Raw genomic sequence first — 14709 nt, 5'->3', positions numbered from 1 at the left:
AAACACCTCCAAGATGCCCACTGCCTTACTAAAGAAGCTGAGGGTAAAGGTGATGGATCGTCCAGAGCTTCTGTGGGGCATCTTCAAACAGAAGGTGGAGGAGCGCAAGGTCCCTAACATCCACAAGCTCCGTGATGTCCATGGGCGTCCGCAAGGGGGGCAAGAGGGGGCGAGTGCCCCCCCCCCTGGAAAAATAGCATGATTCCACACATACTGCTTTCCTGCAGCACAGCGCTGATCGCCGCCATATCACAAACTGGATTCGGCCGCCGGCTCTGGCTCCCTCCTCTCTCTGTCCTTGATCCTCTGCTGCCCTTATGACAGCTGCAGGGGTTGGGCCGGGGAATCCCTGCTGCTGACATCAGTCAGGGGGGCGGAGCTGTGGCCCACGGAGGAGAGGAGCCTCAGCGTGCCTGGAGAGGAAGCGGGACTCGGAGTGACCTGACAGACACGTGACCGGGCTGAGCAGTGAAGAGTATATAGTAAGTCTTATTGTCACTGTCACTGACAATCAATTAGACATTTAGTTCTACATCTTCTTCTGAAAATGTGTCAGAAGAAGATTTAGAACAAAGTGTCTAATTGATTGTCAATTTGTCAGGCTGTTGTGTACCTTACCAGTGTCCTTGCTTGAGTTTGTCAGTGTGTTAGCATGTGCAAACAAATTTTCCTGCAGCAAACCAGATTAGAGTGACTCAAGCAAACAAAAATTGATTTCAGGCTATTTATATGGACTACACAAGAGAAAAGCAGAATATGATTAGGTAAAAGTCTACTCCTGTTTGCATTGGGGATTAGCTGTGTGCATGTCATCTCTTTTTTAGTAAGTGATGTGCCAATTATTCCTGGGAATTCTCTGAATTGAAGTAGCAGGCTGATGGGATACTCCATGAACCCCTATGGAGCAGCGGATGTCAGTGGAGACATGTCCGCTGACACATGCTGCTATCTGATCCTGTCTGTGAAATCCAGACGGATGGAAACCCTATTTTCCATCCGTCTGGAGGATGGGATCGGATGAAAACAGACAGGTGGTCCGTTTTTATCCAATCTCCCATAGAGGAGAGCGGGGACGGAGCTGTCATCTGCCTGCTCAGCGGGGATCGGCGGATCGATCCCTGCTGAGCAAAACGGAATCCGATGGGCGCACCGCTCACGTGAAAGTACCCTTATGCACCAGGGGCGTGCGCCCGCCCCCACTAGACAGCGGGGAGGCCGATTAACAGGGCTGGTGGCACCGAGTGTCGCCGGCCACCCATGACCGCTCCCCACTGAGAGAGAACACTGGTCATCTATTGTAGACACAGCAGACCATTGTTCTCTCTGAAATGAACACAGCGTGCCTGTGATCCTTCTATATAGGATCACAGATCTACGTGTTCATTTCACAAGCCCATCCCCCATACAGTTATAAAACACGCTTTATTTGATAATGACTAAGCCCCTCCCCTTCATGACATTGTCAAAAAGGGGCGAAGCACGGGTGACCTTAAAATGAGGCCCCCCCCCCTGAAAAAAGATCTGCAGATGCCCATGGTGATGTCGTCATGGAGTAGTGAAAGAAGACTCCAGTGGCAACCTAAATATACATAAATATATATATATATATATATATATATATATATATAATTTTTTTAGCAGAGACCTTAGGGAATAAAATGGTGTATGCTGCAATTTTTTATGTCACACGATATTTGTGCAGCAGTTTTTTAAAAGCTATTTTTTGGGAAAAAATACACTTTATTGAATTAAAAAATAAAACACTATATATATCCCAATTGTTTTGGAAAATATGACAGATGATGTTACGCCGAGTAAATAGATACCTAACATGTCACACTTTAAAATTGTGCACGCTTGTGGAATGGCGATAAACCATTTTATTCCCTAAGGACTCTGCTAAAAAAAATTATGTATATATATATATATATATATATATTTAAAGAGAACCTGTCATCCTTTTTTTTTCTATTACAAGGGATGTTTTCATCCCTTTTATTTGAAATAAAAGTGATAAAAACATAAATAAATTGAAGGGACAGTTTAAAAAAATAAATAAATAAATAGGAAAAAAAAATATAAACCCCCCTCCGTTCTTGCACACAAAAGTGAACGCATATATATGTCGCACACACATGTAAACGGTGTTTGCACCACATATGTGAGGTTTTGCCGCAAATGTTAGAGCGAGAGAAATAATTCTAGACCTCCTCGATAACTCTAAACAGGTAACCTGTAAAAAAATTAATGCATCGCCTATAGAGATTTTTAAGTACCAAAGTTTATCAAAAAAGATCCCAAATCTGTTCTTTACCTTTAAAAGCAGAAAATCAAAAAACTTTTTTTGATCTTTTGCTTTAAAAAAGGAAAACAAAATGTTTTGCCCTAGACCGGAAGTGACATCATGAGATCGCCAAGGTCCTCCAAGGCCATAGAGGTGATTAGAGATGATCTAGGCTCTGTCTGCCTCTGTAACAAAGCCACCCGCACTGTCAGATTATTTCTTAGGCGCGCCAGTGAAAACAGTAAGCCCAAGAGACACTGGCAAGCGGCGTGAGGGAAGGGGGGGACATCCTCTCCAGCCACTTTTGAAAGAGATCCAGTGGCTAATGGGCAGCTTAGACTACATTACATAGACTACAGCCACCCGCTGGCTGAAACAAAAATACTGGGACTATGGCTGATTGCTTCAGTCATAACTCAGTAAACCACTTGCAAACTGAAGCATGTATATATACGTATTGCGGCCAGCAAGTGGGTAGTGCTGTTTTATCAGTAAAATGCTGCGTATATTTTAGATTTTTAGATATTAGGCATTTTCCAGTACTATGCTCCACATTTAATGAGTGTTAGGCTTCTTTCACACGGCCGCTCCGTGTTAAAGGTCCGCTGCGGGACTTTTTTTTTTTCCACGGAGCGGATGATATTTCTGTCATCCGCTCCGTGTGCCCGCATATCATCCCATCTGTTTGCGGATGATATGCGGACATAATGTAAGTATATGGCACTGCGGATGTCAGCGGATGACACCGCTGACATCCGATTTTCCTTCCTTTCCGTTTTTTACACGGAAGAAAAAATAGGGTTCTGTTCCATTCGAAAAAACGGAACAGAACTGAAAGGAGGAAAATCGGATGTCAGCGGATGGTATTCCGCTGACATCCGCAGTGCCATTCACTTACATTATGTCCGCAAATCATCCGCAAACGGATGGGATGATTTGCGGACACACGGAGCGGCCGTGTGAAAGGACCCTAAGTCAACAATAATTAAAAAACTCTAAGCAATTATTTGGCCTAATATACAGTTGCAGCGCCCCCTCCCCATGATAAATAGCAACATGAATAGCACATGATTTGATGATAAAAACCAGCACAGCTCTACTCATTGATTAAGTGAAAATTCCCTTGCAAAGTGAAAACTCACTTTCAAAGTGAAAACGCTTTGCTCCTTTAGTAAATTAGCCACTTTTTCTCTCATGCACACTTTGTCAAGTGAGGAAACAAATATTAAAAGTACAACCATTTGTGGTAATTTTCTATTATTGGTTGTGACCTATATGCAAAGAACTTGGAGCTCCTCTCAAAGCACAACAAAGCTTACCCCTGAGGTCCAAAGCACAAAACATGTGTCCACATTCAAACAAGCTCATCCAGGCCAGCATATGTAAATTAGAAGACTAGATGGTGGAAACACTGCACACCGGAGCCCAGGCACAATACAAACAGGTGAAGACACGGCTACAACCTAGGCTCCTCCTAACTACACTACTCTAATTTTTTTTTAAAGGGAATAAAAAAAAAGAACTATGATGTGTTTTACAATGCATCGCAGCATGTGTGCACAATGCGCACCACCGGGTGCACACTATGCAGACCTTAATATGCTCCCAATGATGTTAGTGGATCCTGAATTTTGTTAACTGGTACATTAATTTGTTCAGAGATAAATATCAGTCTTTGTAGCATTATGAAACACATTTTATGAGGCTGTGTATTGAATGGTGTATATTACAAATTCAAGGAGAAAACCTTACTCTACTTACATCCTTCCTTGATGCATCATCTAAAGCCTTCAATAACTGTGTTATCATCAAAGGATACATTTATTAAGCCTGCACACTTTATTTAAACCAATACATGATCAAAGAATCACTGAATATATATAGTAAATGTTTAATTAACTTATGTAAAAACATATTAAAAAAAAAAACACTGCAACTAGGTAAAAGTTGGAATTTCAGTTATGTCATGAGGTTTGGTCTTGTTATCTCACTTTAACTTGGCAAAAGATTTGAAGTTCTAGCTATTTTAACCTTAGCATGAAAAACAAGACAGCTGAAACTCTTGCCCTTATTTTAGCTGACAAAAGACCAATCCTTGATGTTTTTTTATTATGGTATGCTTGAAAAAGACAAAGCTGAAATTATCTTATCAGTGGGTATGCATTGTGGCTTTGGGTAAACACGGCTAAGTTGTGGCATGCAAAAAAGGCCAGTGAACCATGGCATGTTGTATTTTGCATTCTTTTGTAAAAAAAATTTAATGACGCACTCACACAAGCTATTTTGCTGCACACTACATATTTTTCATCACCATGGTATTCGTTTTAGTTTTAGGTCCAATATTCATAATACATGCTGGGTAATTTCTAAAGCCACAGTCAAGAAAGCTGAATTCCAGGCCTTGCCTTCAGTCTTGCACAGGTGTACAGGCTCCTCTCATAAACTGAAAATGCTTTTTCTGATTCCATTGCATACAATGTGCTCCTTACAGTATTCATTAGAAGCTGCAACAAGTCAGATGAAAATACACACAAAAGAAAAAAATATCAGGTGCGCTGATCAACAGTTTAGTATAGCCCTCCAGCTGGCTATTGGTGATAATTAGACAAGTCACAGGGTGATGCTGCTCTCTATAGGTCCTCTGGGTGGCAGGAACATATCTAGACAAAAACACAAAGGAAGAGAGCGCAAAGCCGCCCTGGTGTAATTTGGCTTTAATATGGTAAAGTTAAAAACACTACAATGGTCAAACTCACATTGTGTGAAGATAGATACAGCATAAGGATTCCATTGGACGTTTAACGTTCAAACTGAGTTACACTAGGTGACGTCATCTGTGACATGAGGAGGCGGTGCCTCCCGATGGCGTCATCGGAGTCCACGCCCACAATGGCTATATAACAAGCTGCAGAGACCGGAGACCGGCATAATCACCGGAGACATCGTCGGTGGAGGACCGGAGGAAGAAGAAGAGAAGAGCCGAGGGCAAAAGACCAGAAGAGCGGACAGCAAAAGAGCAGAAGAGCGGACAGCAAAGGAGCAGAAGACCAGGAGAGGGAGAAGACCAGAGCAGAGAAGAACAGATGAAGATTTTTAATAAACTTTTCAAAATGTCTCCTGTTGTTATTTACATACACTGCCTTTTATGGGCTGAATGGGTAGGGGTACAGTGTACCCCATACTCATTCACATAGGGAGGGGGTCCGGGATCTGGGGGGGCCCCCTTGTTAAAGGGGGCTTTCAGATTCCAATGAGCCCCCTGCCCGCAGACCCCCACAACCACCGGCCAGGGTTGTGGGGATGAGGCCCTTGTCCTCATCAACATGGGGGCAAGGTGCTTTGGGGTGGGGGGTGCAGAGCTCCCCCTGCCCCAAAGCACCAACACCCCCCCATGTTGAGGGCATGTGGCCTGGTATGGTCCAGGGGGGGTGGGGCCGCTCACTTGTCCCCTCCCCCTTCCTGCCCTACCGGGCTGCATGCTCGGATAAGGGTCTGTTATGGATTTTGGGGCAGACCTCGCGCCATTTTTTCGGCGTGGGGCTACCCTCAAATTCCATACCAGACCCGAAGGGCCTGGTTTTGATCCTGGTAGGGACCAAACGCAGTTTTTTTTCCCATTTTTGGCGTGGAGTTCCCCCTCAAGATTCTCACAGCGCAAGTCGCGCCGCAAGTCGGATCATCCTGATCTGATTTGCGGTGCGACTTCCATTCAAATCAATAGGCTCCCATAGGGAACCATTGATTTTGAATGGAAGAAAAAAAACGTATAATGTGGCTGAACGTAGGTTCATCACGTTCAGTCACGCTTGGTCACGCTTGGTCACGTTCGGCCACGTTTCTGCGTTTGAAACGCAGAGAAACACATGTTTTCAAATAATTGCGTTACAAAAAACGTCCCTGAACTCAACTGCCTGCAAATGACTGTAAACGACCCTGTGTACATGGACAGATAAGATAAAATGTAGATGGGTTCAGGGGCTTCTGAAAAAAACGCCCAACTGCTCCTAAACGGCCATTTACAACATTCCGTGTACATGGAGCCTAACTTTGAAGCAGTTCTGTATAACTTCCGGACTTTGGGACTAACTTGCATACTGATAATTCACACTATTGCTTTGTTTTTACAGCAGTTGTTTCTGATACTTGTTTTACTCTGGGAGGGTATACTTGATGCTTTTACTATGGCTCCATCACCTTTAAAGTGTAACCCATTTACTTTTGCTCTCCTGGAATGTCAGAGGGCTGGGAGACAGGATTAACCACTTTAAGACCGGAAGATTTTGCTGCTTAATGACCAGGGGGTTTTTTGTGATTTTTTACTGCATGACTTTAACGGACAATTGCGCGGTTGTGCAATGCTCTACCTAAACGAATTTCACGTCCTTTTTTTCCCACAAAGAGAGCTTTCTTTTGGTGGTATTTGATCACCTGTGCGATTTTTTGATCATGCGCTATAAACAAAAAAAGAGCGTAATTTTTGCAAAAATAGCAATATTTTTCACTTTTTTTTATATGAAATTCCCCCCAAAAAAAATGAAAAAATCCAAATTTTTTAAAATTTTCGGCCAAATTGTTTTACGCTACATGTTTGGTAAAAAAAATCGCAAAAAGCGTATTTTGATTGGTTTGCGCAAAAGTTATCACGTTTACTAACAAAGGGAAAGATTTTTGTCATTTTTGGTGTTTTTTTTTAACGAGTAATGGCGGCGACCTGCAATTTTTTTGGCGGTACTGCGACATTGCGGCGGACAGATTGGACCCTTGACTGACATTTTTGACACTTTTGGGGGTACCAGTGACATTACTGCAGTAATCAGTGCTATATATATGCACTGTTACTGTAAAAATGACACTGGCAGGGAAGGGGTTAACTGTATTGGACAGGGAGGGGTTAAGTGTGTCCTAGGGGCGTGTTTCTAACTGTAGGGGGACAGGTCTCCTAGTGTAAAAACAAAGATCAATGGTTCTACATAGTAGAACCGTCTGATCTTAATCTTTACACAGGGGAGAATGACAGGCGGCTTGTTTACATCATTCGCTCTGTCTTTCTCCCGCTGTACCGGCGATCGTAGTGTGACCGGCGGACATCGGGTCCACCAGTCACACTCCCGCACTCCTCTGTGAACGAGCCTCGGCGGGCGCGCGCCTCGGCGGGCGCGCGCTTGCCCGCTATTGGCTCTAAAAGGAGTGACAGGCGAGCGACGTAGACCTACGTCACTCTGCCTGGCCGGGGCCGACTGCCGCAGTAAATATACTGTGAGCAGTCGGCAAGTGGTTAAATGCATGGTAGTTTTTCTGACTTTTAAAGGCTAACACCCTCAGTGGTGTGCTTACAGGAAACATATTTGAAACCTGACTCTTAACATTTGCTTCACTCCTGACTATATTATACACAATACCACTCCACATACTCACCTTTCTCTAGAAAAGTGAGCTTTTTAATCTCCCATATGGTATGGTTTTATATGTATACAAGCACAAATTGACAAGGGTGGCAGATATGTTTTCCTTTTGTGGCTAATATGTATGTCCCTCCACCCTTTTCCACGGAGGTCCTGAAACATCTGGCTCAATTTATGGTTCTATACCCTGACATCCCATTGTTAGTGATAGGAGACTACAATAACTATTTAGATCCTACTAGATAATCTTTCTCTCACCATTAGAGCTGCTGTATTGATATCATGCCTCACACCATTCGCCAGCCTCATTGTTGAACTAGGCCTCAGAGATGTGTGGAGGGATAAGAAGAAGGAACGTAAAGGTTATTCAAGTCATTCTGCTACCCACAGAGGATTATCACGTTCAGACATTGGGCTAGTCAATTCTGCTATAATGATTTTTTTTTTTTTTTTAGAGAACCCTGGATATGCACTTAGACACTTAATGGATAACTCTCCTTTCTGGATAGGCCTTTGTTATTTGCCCTAAGAAGCGCTCTTTATGGAAGATTAATCGATTTTAATTGACACTGTTTTGGGAACATGATAAGATCCTAAAGGCACTGTTGACCTTCCTGGAGCTGAATGCCAGCACAGCCTTGGCAGCTGTGGTGTGGGATGCCCCTAAGGCACATTTGCAAGGTTTGATTATTAAATAATCTTCTGGTAAATGAAAATCTGGGGCCTAGGAAGCATTTAGAAAACTTTGTTGCAGATTTCTACCTTTTGTTATTCTGAAGAAATCCCTGTATGTTTATCTATATACATCTATAGTGGTTTCATAATTATCAATGAGCTGTGCACCTGCATGGCTCTTATGAGGAAAACTGATGGACCTGCATCCCTTTAGACGTTAATGTCCCTTTTGGAAGTATCTCACCAAAAATGACATTTTTTGTTGCAGGGGCTGCCTGTAATCTGACTTGTATCTTAAGGCAGACGTCTGTGAAAATTGGTGAGCCAATCATACAACCAGGAAACAATGTTTCTGGGGGGTGTTCTGTACACATTCTGTGTACAGAACACCTCCAGGTAGCCATATTGCATTGCATTTCATAAAATTACAGAGCTGCAGAATGAAAAGGAAAGGTCATTTTTATTAACATTATGTTACAATGCAACTTTCGCAATTATTGCAATACGCTGTATTATTTTTGACAGCCCTCTACACCTCTTAGGTGTCCTCTGACAATAGCTCCTTAGTGCAGCTTTTGGATGGCTGTTTGCTTCACAGAGTAACAGGGTCTGACCTGGCTATGCTTAATTCTGCCATACCATTAGAGGAGATTTCTCTGACAGTTGCTGATGCTTCTAATAACAAATCACCAGGCACAGATGACTTGCCCTCAGTGGTCTATGGGAAATACAGAGGGGTCCTTTTACCTGCATTATTAAAGGTCTCCCACAAGGCTATTATAATTGTTCTGCTAAAGCAGGGAAAAGATAGGACACTACCTGACTCCTATTGCCTCATTTTCCTGTTGAACCCTGATGTTAAGTCATTGACACCTATCTTGGCATCTAGAATACCTAAAGCTATACCCAATTTGGTGCACCGTGACCAATCAGGGTTTATCCCTACTTGATCCACAGCCAATTATATCCTAAAACTGTTGTTAAACCTTTAAATTCCCATAGATAACCCAGGAAACAGGGTTATCCTTTCTCTAGGCACTGCCAAGGCATTCAACAGTTTCAAATACCCATGTCTAGGGAGATTTTTTTTTTGAGATTCAGACTGGGAACTTAGTTTATTAACTGGGTTTGCCCTTTATACATTTCCCCCACAGCTTGGCTGTGAATCAACAATGACCTGATTGAACCTTTCCCGCTGTGGAGAGAAACACGGCTGGGTGCCCTTTGTCACTTTGTCACCCCTCCTGTTCGCCATGGCAGTGGAACCCCTGACCGCTATGATCAGGAACTCTTTTGATATTATAGAGTTTTGCAGAGGACTAAAATTAAAAAATCCCCCTGTATGCTAATGATTGATGCCTTTTTATATTTAGGCAATACATCCTGGTCCTTGCAGGCTGTCATGACCCTAATAAGTAGCTTTGGTGATTTCTCAGGATTTACTATACATTTGAAAAAAGCAGTCTTAATGCTTCTGAAGCCTTTGACTCACCTGCTACCTCCCTGTGTCCAACAAATCCAAGTAGTCACCTCTATCTTTAAATACCTGGGGGTTGTGCTTATCCCTGACCCATGACGATACTTAGAATTCAATTTATCACACCTGCTCAAAAAACATAAACACAAAATGGAATCATTCAAATGATGAATTATTCCAAAACACTGCTAGTCTGAGATGCAGATTGCAGTGGGAGGCAGATGTTGCAGAGATCAGAGGGTATAGATGGGAGGTTGCCTTGGAATACATACCCTTTGTCTCTCTGTCAGCATCCCACAAACTTACCAAACAGTTCATTCTTCACCAAGTCTACAGAAATCCAGATGATTTGTTTCAAAAGGGTAGAAGGGATTCACCTATATGTCCCTAATGTAATACAGTATTCATAGGGTTGATTTTATTCATATGTTATGGCGCTGTCCAAAACCATTCTGAAAGACTCAGTGCTGTGCCTACTGAGTGCCTTAGGTGAGGAGGTACTTCAACCAGCCTTGGTTATCATGGTGGCAAGACTATTGTATCTAGCTAGAAAACTCATAGTCATACATTGGATGTCACCCAACCCTCCCATTAAGAGACATTGGTTTGATCTAGTTTACTCGCTTCTGCTATGAGAGAAATTAGGGTCAGTATGACGTTTCGGTGCAGGCTCCTTCTCAACGGATTATGGGCAGACTGCTACTAGTGTGATTGAAATTTATGGAATTTAGCCTCTTCCTATAACACGAAAAGCGACAATGTCCAGCTTCAATTAAAATGAAGTTAAACATGCCACTGTTGCTTGATGTTGTGGATGTGTATGTGTAACCTGCCTATATACTGAGGCTTTGCGTGTTTTTATTAGGCTTATTTGAGCTCTTTTGATCTTTTTGAGCATAAGCGTTTTTGTTTCACAAACCTCCCCTCATTTTTCCTTTTTTGTGTGTTTAGCTTTTTTGTTCGCTTTTACACTTTTTCACTTGTTTTTGGGCACTTAGGCATCTTTTCAGCTCGAACTCTTCTCTCAAAAACGCAAGTTTTGTGGAGTTTTTTTTCCTGCCAGTAAGAGCATATGCCTGTAAATGGCTGAAAAAACTATAGTGTGCATGGACACATTTTCTAACATGGAGGGGAGTTTCCAGGCAGAAAAAAAACGAGAGCTCAAAAAAGCTCAAAAGCCTGTAGGAGCAGCTTCTTTGAGCTTCTTTGAGATGCAGTGTGTATGAGCCCTATAATGTTAACTGTTTGTTCAATCAAGCATTCCTCAAACTTGATAATAGAATGTATTTGTTACGCCTACTCTTTTTCATGGTGACTGAATATATGCTACAGTCAATGTTGTACGATTGTTGTACTTACATGACTTTTTTCCAATAAAAGTTTTGATTTAAAAAAATAAAAAATTTAATTTGGATACTAATGAGGTGGAAAAGAGGAACCAGGGAAGACAACATTTAAGGATTTGGATAAAACCTCAGCTCAAAATGCTATAGAAATACCACTCTTACACTGAATCCCCTGAATTTAACCTTCACTGCATGCGTAAAATAAACAGTATGTCAAGTCTGTGAAATCTTCATGTACAGAGAAATTTACAGAGATCTGACAGATAAAAGTGTTAAACTTCTGCTAACGGAGAAGGACAATGCGTATTGATATTTGCTGGCATTTCACATACACATGGCTGAGCGTAGTGAGAAATATTTTTCTCACAGAAGAGACAGTTCACATTGCTTTTAAAATGTCAACACATTTGGAAGAGGCAAAGTATTGCTTTTATGCTTCAATTAGGCTTTATTTTTGTTTCTACACTTAACCTTAATTCGTATATTTAAGGTACCTTGGTGATACCCTGGCATCTAGATTTAGGTACTGCTAAATCAAATGTTTGTATTGGAGTAATCAACATTTTGTCTGTTAGATAAGTACGGTAAGTGAAAGCTATAATAACATAAATTGTAGCATGCAAAACAGAAAAGCGGGACAGGGAGCATATTTATAAGCAGGCAAAATAGAATTCATGGCTTCGGGAAAAACTCTGTCACAGTCCTACAACTCTACTCACAATGGGGCAAATAGGTAATTCATTTTGCAAGGGAAGTTGCAAGTGAATTAGCCACAGAGCTTAGTGAATGAGGTGGAATTTCATCTTACAAAGAATACCCAATCACATGCAAAGAAAATAAAAAACAGCATTTCTTACTTGCACATGATTGGATGGAAGTTAGCACAGCTTCATCTTCTTCACTAAAATCTGGGGTAAATTCCCTTGCAAAGTTAATAGTTGATCATCCCCCTGAGGAAGACATGTGACCTTGTGTCAACATGCGTAGGGGAGGGGCCAGGACAGTGACAACGTCTGTATCCAGCAGAGATGTATAGTAACTAAGTAGAACTACTTCACTACTGTACTTGAGTACCGAAAGGCGGTATCTGTACTTTTCTAGAGTAGAATTTTTTTCTCCTACTTCCACTTTTACTTCACTACATTTTTTCAATGATTTCAATACTTCTACTCCGATATTTTTTTTTTGTGCTGCATAGTTACTCATTACAATTATAAAAATTACCACTGCCAGAACAGTAGATGGCAGGTTTCATGAAGCTCAAAACATGTGTATTATCAGTGCATACGAAAATAAAAGCTACTGTATGTATAAATAAAAGCTGCATTTGAAATAATAAAAAACAATATGATGTTCAAACTTTTGACTTTTATATTGACTTTCTTTAATAACTACATAACATAGTACTTGTACTTTTACTTTCAGTACTTGAGTAGCAATTTTTTTTTTCAAAACTATTGGTACTTTTACTTTCAGTACTTGAGTAGCAAAATTTTTAAAAAACTACTTGCAATACTTAAGTACAAAAAATGTTGAATACTTTAGTACTTCTACTCAAGTCACTTTTTGATCGAGCACTTGTACTTTTACTCAAGTATGGGTTTTGAGTACTTTATTCAACTCTGGTATCCAGTGTGGGGCTGGATACCATATCTGCGAGGCTTGTGTGCAGTGAGAGGCAAATAACACTGATTTTAAACAGCACTTGTTTTAGCTGGGTGCCCTGGAAGCACCTAAGCAATGAGCATAGCCTGCATTTATTTAATAAATTGAAGTCTGTTTGGAGGATATAAGCACTATTAGTTGTTTTTTTCTACATGCACTTTGGATATCACAGATCATCATGAGCAATGTGTGAGGAAGTAGCAGCAGGGGATTTCTAAGCCAGTGAAGGCTAAAGGGTGTGCATTGATCTCACTTAAGTATAGAGATCACACTCCCTCAGGTGAGATTATTCCTAGAGGGGGGAGCACATGGCGGTGGCATGGTGATTAATTTTGAACACTAATGGAAAGTGAAACGTTTGTTTTTAGCATCAATTTGGAGCAAGAAGCACTGGTTGAGAACATCAGTTGGTAATGGGAGATTGCATTCACCATTGCTTTACTACCACTTTATTTGTTTTTATATTTTTTTATTTTACTTATTGCATGGACTATTGTTTTGCACAGATCTGAATATATATATTGTTTTTTATATACTGCTTGTGGATCTAATATACATTGTTTTTTGTGTATTGAACCTTGTGGTTTATTAGTATATATATCAAAGTTTTTTTATATGTATATATATATATATATATATATATATATATATATATATATATATATATATATAATATTTTTTCTAACACTTATAATTAGCGTGGTACTGTTTAGAATTGTATTCGTATGGCACATTTATAAGAGTGTGGGCAGTATCAACAGCTTAGCAGAATTTAACCCTTTGGGATAACATTGTTCACTTAGCAGCTCACAGGACTTTCATTTTATGCATTAGGGTCCTTTCACACGGCCCCTCCGCTGCTTTCCGTGTGTCCGCAAATCATCCTATTTTTTTGCGGATGATTTGCGGACATCAATGTAAGTGAATGGCACTGCGGATGTCAGCGGAATACCATCCGCTGACATCCGATTTTCCTCCTTTCAGTTCTGTTGCGTTTTTTGGAACGGAACAGAACCCCATTTTTCCATCCGTGTAAAAAAACGGAAAGGAAGGAAAATCGGATGTCAGCGGTGTCATCCGCTGACATCCGCAGTGCCATATACTTACATTAGGTCCGCATATCATCCGCAAACGGATGGGATGATATGCAGGCACACGGAGCGGATGACAGAAATGTCATCCGCTCCGTGGAAAAAAAAAAAAAAAGTCCCGCAGCGGACCTTTCACACGGAGCAGCCGTGTGAAAGGAGCCTTACTCAGTGTCTGTAATGGTTTATGTGCACATAGGGGATTTCATTTATCCCCAGTACTCCAGGAAGAGTGAGGATAGCAGATATCTCCCTATGCACAGAAAAAAATGTACAATAATTCCTAATTCCTAATCTGTTTGAGAGGGTTAGTTAAATAGATGTATGAAGAGTCAGCAGCAATGACTTCACTGTATACATTAAGGCATTAGGCTTGCACAAATATAATTAAATTGTGGAACATAAATTTAAAAGTGGTATTCATCAAGTTAGGTAGTGAGTAAGGTAGCTTACTTGCTTATTAACCCCTTTACTACAGCCTGACATATACCGTGTTTCCCTAAACATAAAACCAACCCAGAAAAAAAAGGCCTATCTCAGTTTTCTAGGATGGCTGCAATATAACCCCTACCCCGAAAAAAAACCATGCTGTAAAAGGATTATATATTGTCCAGTGTGTGTCTTTATGTAACTTGATTGTAGAAGATACCTTATTTACAGCACTGCTGGACACCTATGTGACCAGTCGGAGCTCTTCTCCTTATGGCTGGTGTCAGCGGCCCCTTCCTCTGCAGTGCTCAAACCAGAAAAGAAGAGCTTCGATAGGTCATGT

Source organism: Pelophylax lessonae (assembly GCF_965119305.1).
Source record: "Pelophylax lessonae genome assembly, chromosome: 3".
Lineage (NCBI taxonomy): Eukaryota > Metazoa > Chordata > Amphibia > Anura > Ranidae > Pelophylax > Pelophylax lessonae.
This window is presented reverse-complemented; position numbering follows the sequence as displayed.